At 36.8% G+C, this 8326-nt stretch overlaps 1 long non-coding RNA gene across 1 annotated transcript; it reads right to left on the bottom strand.

Annotated features, from left to right (window-relative positions):
• Positions 1-3356: 3356 nt before the first annotated feature.
• On the bottom strand, positions 3357-6186 carry LOC123981367. The gene is made up of 3 exons (XR_006827744.1): positions 5939-6186; positions 4080-4113; positions 3357-3522 (listed from the first exon to the last, which is right to left on the bottom strand). It is a non-coding gene; the product is annotated as an uncharacterized LOC123981367 (long non-coding RNA).
• Between the last annotated feature and the right edge of the window lie 2140 nt (positions 6187-8326).

Below are 8326 nucleotides of genomic sequence, written 5' to 3'. Positions count from 1 at the left end.
TTTAGGGAGGCCACCTGATAGAAGTAGAGGTACTGAGGAATTTCTACTCCTGCACCACAGCGAGCGTCCTGACAGGGAAAATCACTGCCTGGTACAGAAACAGAACAGGACCTGAGAAAACGACCCTGAAAGGCCCTGAAAAGAGTGATTTGTTCGGCTGAATGTACAATGGGTGGTGCTCCACTATGCCTAAAGGATATTTACACCAAGTGTTGCAAGAATAGGCTAGGAGAATCAATAAGGATCCCAACCATCTGGATAATAGCCTTTTCTCTCTGCTACGGTGGGGAAGAAGGTACCAGATACACCAGGCCAGCACTCAGAGGCTCAGGAAGAGTTTCTGCCCTCAGGCCAGTAGGATCCTAAATGAACACTGCGAGACAAGAATCATCTGGACAACATTGTGAATATTGGTGAGTTATACAGCCTTCTTTTTCCAAGATTTTTATTTTTACACTGAAAGCTAAATTGCATCATGACAAATCTAAAACATCGTCTCTTTAAGGAATATGACATCCCATCCTCCTGGTCAGAGATAACAGTTTCTGAAAAGTATAAACCATTTATGGCTCTTGGTTCCCCATAAAGCTTTGCACTTTGTCTTATTCCTATTCTTATTGTCACTGTTTTTCTTTGCTTTCATCACATAATCCGTTGCTGCATTCCGTTTCACATGTCTAGTACCAGCACTTTGAATGTCTTTAATGCTCTTACTGTCTTATTTTGTTTTTATTGCGTTTATGTTTTGATGCTGCCTTGCTCCAGAAAGAATTTCCCCTTGTGGGACAATGAAGAGCTGGGCTGAACAAAACTGAGAGTTTTACACATGGTATAGGCACCACTTTCTAGGAGAGATAATCAATAAAGAGAGGAAGAAAAAGTCAGTGATTGGAGTGGTGTAGTTTGAAATGTGCCGTATCTACACAAAGGACTTTATCTTTATTACTGGGTTGATTTCTAACTTCCACTATCTTGCAAGTGCAGCATGCCAGCTTTAGGTGAAGCAAACATGGATTAGAGTTGGTTTATAAAAAGGATGCAAAAATATTTTATGAATTATGGTGTTTTCTATTTTATTCTATTTCTATTTTTATTTTTTCTATTATGTTAAAACAAGAATCTGGCATCAATAAAAGATTTTCCCTTGCCTAATAATAATCATTGATTTTTCCTCTGAGGTCATTGTGTTCAGGTCATCTGAGGTTTGGCCAGTAGTGTATGTCAAGCAACCCAAGTTTCCGTCTTGTCAATAAAACTCTGGGATGCTACATTGGAGTCATAAGCAAACACCGATCTAGAAATAGCTTTTCTCCAATGTCAGGATGACAAAGACAAACTTTCCACAGCAACATCTGGGAACAGAATACATGAATACGCCCACAAACACACAAAATACACACTCACAACAAGAAAGACACAAAGAGAGAGAGAGAGAAAGTGAGACAGAGTGGGGGGGGGAAGCTCACCTGGCCTCTTTGTTATGTAAATTGATTGAATCAATATGACAAATGCACTGTAAAGGGGAAAATACAATGCTTTTTCATCTCCACCAGCATAAATCCTCAACCATTGGTCTTATCACCACTCCCAGCCATGAGCAAAGACCTGATTAATGGCTGCCACGTGTCACCTACGTAAATCGTCAGGGCACGCTTGGTTGCATATGAATGGACAGGGTGTGAAATGGATGGCAACACGCAGAACAGAGGGCTCAGGGTTTCCACTTCTGAGTCTACAGAAGCTTGGAGGCACTATCTCAGATGATTTATCTGGCTCTTTTATTTAAAGGATTTCTACAGAAAACTCTTTTATTTTCAAGGAAGGAGACAGACTGGATTTTCTATCAAAACATTAAAAATCTAAAAAGATGTTTTAGAATATGAACATTCAGTGCATGACTTGTGTTACTAAACAAAACACAACATGACTAAGAGGCTACAGCCAAGCTAGCAGCTCTGTGACACTGTACTTAGGCACAGTAGTGCTTTGAGCTAAATGCTAATGTCAGCATGCTCACAATGACAATGCTGACATATAGAAATATAGTTTATTTATGTCTACCATTTTTATAATTGCTTTTATATTACTGTAAATTTTCTGCTATGTAGCAGAAGGGAGTTACAGACTTAATTTCACTTTACAACCTGTTGAAATGTGACAAATTAACCTACCTTGTACCTTGTATACTGTATTTCATGAGTGCAAAGTTGCTTTATGTATTAGTTAATGCACCTTTAGATTCAAAATTGTACTTTGCTACTTTGCTGATGTGGACAGACTGACTGCGTAACAGCCACATGGCCACTCAGTGTGCCTACCATTACCTCAGGCTGATCATCAGTGTCTGGTTGGTTACTTTATTCCAGATCTGTACATGTCCATTCATTCTGTGATGTAATACTTTCTCGTGACAGGAAGCCATTTGATTATCACATAGCTTCTGTCAGGTCCTGCAACATGAGGGGACATGTCAGGCCACGCAGATGGCTTTTGTTTTGACATAATAATGTTTTGACATGCTTATGTTTTACCCTTAAAATGCTTTCCTCTCCCTAGTGAGGCCTTTTGTGATTTTCACAAAAATTAAAAGATATGTTTGACATCACAATTTCCTTTATTTTTCCTTCTTTTGTGAAGATTGTAGTCTATTTGATTTGGGCAAGCATACACTCAGAAATCTCTAAGGACTGTAGCATCTTCATGTGAAAGAAGAAATTATTCATAATTATATTGTCTCTTTACAAATTACAAATATGTGACCCAGTATCTTAATGTAATCTGTATATATAATATAAATGTGTATCAAATAATTACACAACACCATGGAACTTATAATATGCAAAGAAATACTGTCGATTGTCCTTAAGAATAGTTCAGTGTACTTCAAAGGCTATCTGAGGAATCTGGACTCAAATCTGCACTATAACAACACACACTCAGAATCTAGCATGCATGTAAAAGAGGTCACAACTATCTACTACTTAAGACAACTGTGACGGCAAAAGAGAGAAAGAATTTACAAAGTCTCTATTGGTCCATCCTTAATGCCAGATTATATCAGGATTGCATGAGACATCTGCCATGCAAAGAGCTCAGTAAACTGCACAATATGACTTGTGAATGTCACAGATGACAAAATTAATCTGTTCAACTAAGACGTGGAGAGAGAGCGTTTTAGATGTCTTCATATGTTTGGTATGCCGCAATAGAATTAAAAGGACTGGGAGTTGTTATAGGTGGGAACTCTTCACTTTCCTTGTTGGTAAGATAGTATGTTTATTATAACTGAATAAAAATAATTATTTAGATTGTGATTATGATTGAAATGTTGTTACAATTAAGGCTTTTTAGATGCATTTTGATTGTAAAACCAGTACCTTTAATGAATGAATATTAAGTTAGAAAAGGAAACTGTACAATGAACGATAGCCCACAATGAACTCTGCAGTGTTGAGGACCTGTCCTGTACCTCAACCTGGAATCTGACCTCCAGGGCAGTGGAAAAAAAGTTGGAGAAATTTCCTGTGGGGTTCAATAAAGTATCACAATATTACATTAAATTATTGTGCACATTTCAATCAGGGCATAGCCTACTTATCAGCATATCATTGATATCATTGATCTATCACTGCACAGAGACTAGTATATTTAGACAGTACATTTTCTTAAGATGACAGTTTAGTATTACCCATATACCAGGACATTCAAATAAACTTATGTTAAAATAGTACAAGTGATAGTTTTAGTACTTTGCATGACATTAGATGTCGCAGAAGTAATAGTAATAGCACTAGCAGAAAAACAAGCAGCAGTGGCAGTGCCATAATAGAATTACATTAGATCCTTTTCATATTTTATTTTGGGGGGAAAATAAAAGCTTATGTCGTCTAACAGACGGTTCAGGATTCCACAGCTTAGATTTAACAGGCTGCCAGAGGTCATTCCCTTCACAATCCATTAAATTACAAATACATGTTTTGTGAATGTGCTATGCTAGTCAGTCTGAGTTCCCTCCACTGTAGCTGTAATTTTTCCTATAGTGAGACGGGCATATGCCTGACGCTGCTCTGTATACTGACCACAGCAGCTCCGCAATCTGTTCACATCCTTGTCCTGATGATACATAGAACAGAAAACGAGAGGAGAATCATAATATTATCATTAATATTGTCACGGAAACTACAACAAAAAGTCAATTCATAGGGGATTTGCTTTAATCTGGCTGGGTTTAACGAAGGCAGGATTATTTACTGTTATGCAGGAGGCTTTAGGTGTCACATGTCCATGGAGTCTAGGATAGGGCTCTACATCAGAGGGAAACCTCTTACATCCTTTTGCCCTCCAACTGACCAGATTATAGTTTACTTTAGTGATGACAAACTGATACTGAATGACCAGGATTTGAGTCCATCTAGCCACACAAAATACATAAACACAATGTTTTTGCAAACCTCACTCACACACAGCAGCAATGCCCAGACTATGCATTTACTGTTTAAGCAGGTACAAAATGCTCTCATAGTCAGTTCAAGTTTTTCTGATTCCAATTTTTTTTTTGCCACCAAACAATATAAAACACATATCACAGCAGGGGGAGGGAAAAGGTGTTTGAGTGACAAGACCCAACAGACAAGTAGTCTAAAATATTTTTCTTTATAGATGATCAAAAACTAATGTGACCTCTTATCGGTATATGGTGTTAAAATTGGATGCCATTACATGTGAGATTGTCAGACCAGATTCAGCTCATTTATGCTCGGGAAAAAAGCAGGTGTCTTTCCTCAGATCAAATATAATCCAACAATATTACACTGTAGTTATTAATTGTTGTAAGCAGTTCTCGGAAAGAAAAGATTCATCCACAACAGACCTTAACAACTGGCTGCTCTTTTCCTTTGTTAACTGATAATACAATGTCATGATTTGTGGTGCAATTACGTAATAATGTGTTCATTCCTTTCACTACATTAGAATTCAATACTCTCATCACATACTGGTAAAATGTACCATGTAAAGGTATTATAGTTTTTTTCAGGCAGAAATGGCATTTAGAGTAATTGAGGTTGTGAGGATACATGTGCCACCAATGGTAGAAAGTAATTAAGTATCTACTAGTATTTAAATATTTAGGAACACAAGATGCTTGTACTTTACATGAGTATTTCCATTTTATGCTACTTTAAACTTGTGCATCACTACATCTCAGCGGGATATATGATCCTTTTTACTATTCTACACTTACCTAGCAGCTACAGTATAATTGTTATGCAGATTAAAATTTTACTTACAGAATATAATCAGCTTCTATGATGCATATTCATAGTTTGAGCAAAAATGTGCACCACACTGATCAGCACATTTACTCAAGCAATAGTAGCAATAGACCAATATAACATGGACCATCATACAAATTCAGTATTTTTATTTTTTATACTTTGTATCAGTGGCTGATACAAACATTTTCTTTTACGTCAGTAAAATTTTGAATACAGGACTTTTACTTGTCATAGAGTATTTTTTCAGTTGTATTGTTATTTTTACTTAAGTAAATTATCGGAATACTTTCACTACAAGTCAGTTGTGTGCAAAGTTGTTCGTGTTAGTGTAACAGCACCACAAACTACATCCTCCTTACAGCTGAATTAAACAAAAACTGAACATTTTAACCTTCATGGAGGTAGGAGTATTGCAATAAAGTGCATAACTTTTGGCTGGGTGTAAGTTACCTAATAAACTTACAACTGAGTGTAGGTCCAATGAACCCTTTCCAAAAAAAAAAAGAAAGAAAGGCAGTCCATTTCATTTACTGAAGCAGTCACTACAGGGCTGCTCCAAACTAACTAACTAACTAACTAGCTAGCTTGCTAACCAACTGCTAACCCTGCTGGACTACACTAGCTGCCACCTCTACATATAGCATTTTCATAAGCAAGCTCACCTGTCAACATGTCCATCATGTGACTTCAGGACCTTTGAGGATCTTTGTTTGCTGCACAGCCATTCTCCATGAATTTTTTTTTTTGTATTTAACGTTATGCTACATACCGATTGTCCCTGCTGGACTTAGCAAAGGGTTCATATCAGCTGAGGACCTCAAACTTGAAGAGTTTTGTTTCTGTCCTGCTGTCTCCCGCTTGGGGCTTCCTGCGACTTTTGAAATGGTCGTTTTGTGACGCACATGATCACTGCGACAACAAGGTAAGAGTTTACTTTCTGCTTGCATGAAGTATGCATTAGTTCAGGTTTTGGCTGTGTCCAGTCAGTGTTTGAGGACAATTTCATGAGGCTTCAGACCTCCCGCTGGCTGTGCAAGTTTCAGCTTTTATGTCGCTTTATGGAGTATTTGCACCAACTTTAATTGTGAATTAAAATTAATTACTTGTTGCAGCAGAGGTCAACTCTCCTTTGGTGGTTGGAGACTTTTGCGTAAAGATGATTTCATGCTGTTGGTGAAGAGAGTGGTTTCAGTATTGTGAGTGACCTGACTTGAATTGGCTGACTATGTCATGTGCCATATTTCCTGTTGTTTGAGGCAGTCCTTAAAGGTTTAAAGCGAAGTGGTCGACTCTAGTGGAGGTTAATGCTGCAAACTGACACAAAATGAAATGGCACATTTTCCATGCACTTCAAGCATTGGATATCAATCTAACTCAAAGCATAGGTTTGACACGTTCTCTTTTCCGGGCTATTGCTTGTAACCTTACATTAGCATGGACTCTGATGTTTGACGTAGCCTAATGAATAAGAAGAGATCGGCTGCTCCTAATTTTTTTTTGTGTGTGTGTGTGTGTGTGTGTGTGTGTGTGTGTGTGTGTGTGATTTTAATATCCATCCATCCATCCATCCATCCATCCATCTTCATCGCTTATCCGGGATCGGGTCGCGGGTGTTATTTTAATATTTGTTAGTTAATTATTTGCTATAAGGTGGGTCTCTTGGTTCAAGTGTGTCATCTCACTTAACTGATTATGCCACCAATTATTGCTTGTATTATTGCTGGGAGTAAGTGATCAGAGCCTGAGGCAGATATCAACTCCATATCCTAATTGACATAATAAATCCATGTGAGATGGGTGGCTGAAATGCCTTTTCCATATCCATACCTGCAGATTTTTAAACCCAAGACAAAACTTCAGTGTATTTATTGACACTTTTGTATCCAGCTGGAACTTTATCAGAATTGCAAGGCTATAAAAACTGCATCTATAGGCTATATGAAAATGTATCTTTCATCCAAATTCAACCTTCCAGTATCATTTGTTTTGTTGTCTTTCTTTCTTTATATTTACTTGTATTTAAATCTGCATTGGATATCCTGCTTTCTCTGTACATTGGTTGTAAATTTTTCTCTTAAGTTTTATGCTAAATTTGATATCTTTGGACAGTTAGTTGAAGACATCATCTTGGGCTTTAGGAAATAGTGCTAAGCCATTTTTCGATGTTGTATAGATGATTAGTTGAGAGGATATTGGTTGATTAATCTATAATGCAAATAATAATTTCTAAACATCAAAATTGTGACATCCAAGCAACAAGTAGGCTAAGCCTGCAATATATTAAGGAGAATTTTTGATTTTACAGAATTGTATTTAAAAGCTTCTTAAGGTAAGTTATAGAGTCCAGGGCAACTAAAAGTTATTTGCATTATCAATTTATCTGCTGATTATTTTGTCATTTAATTGTTTGGTCTATAAAACATCAGAAAATAGTGAAAATAATTCATCACAATTTCCTAAAGATTCAGTTTACTGCGACGCAAGAATCTGGAACTATACATTGTTTCATTTTTAGCTTGAAAATTTACCTAAACAATTTAGTAATTATCAAAATAGTTGCAGATTCATTTTTAGCTCTTACATCCTACATCCTATTGTTTTCTGCCAAAGTTACAAAAGTTATGGTTATATCACATGAGAGATTTCTTTTTATCCTCCATTCACCAATCAGGATTAAGAAACATTTGACTTATGATCTGATTACAATTGTTGGGTTGTTTGGTCACTGTCAGTCCAATCTGATCAAACCACATCCTCACAGTCCTGATGAAGCATATTAGCTGAGATTTTAATTGTTAAACTACTAATAAATAATACCTAATGATTTTTTTGTTGTTAAATTAGTCATGAATATTTAGTGTTCCAGAGGAATACTGAAAATTTGAAATCAGTTTTTTAAACTGGATTGTAAGCTAATATCCGGACCTCTCAGAAAATACCCTGTTTTGTTTGGTATAAAATCCTGTGGATCAGTTCAGTGTACGATTCAGGCTCGGTGCACATTTAAAAACAAAATTTGTTGTCTCCGACCTTAGGTGGATCAGTAGGAG

This window comes from Micropterus dolomieu, linkage group LG13 (assembly GCF_021292245.1).
Source record: "Micropterus dolomieu isolate WLL.071019.BEF.003 ecotype Adirondacks linkage group LG13, ASM2129224v1, whole genome shotgun sequence".
NCBI classification, from domain to species: domain Eukaryota; kingdom Metazoa; phylum Chordata; class Actinopteri; order Centrarchiformes; family Centrarchidae; genus Micropterus; species Micropterus dolomieu.
Note: the sequence above shows the minus strand (reverse complement) of the source record. Positions and strands in the feature narration are given on the sequence as shown.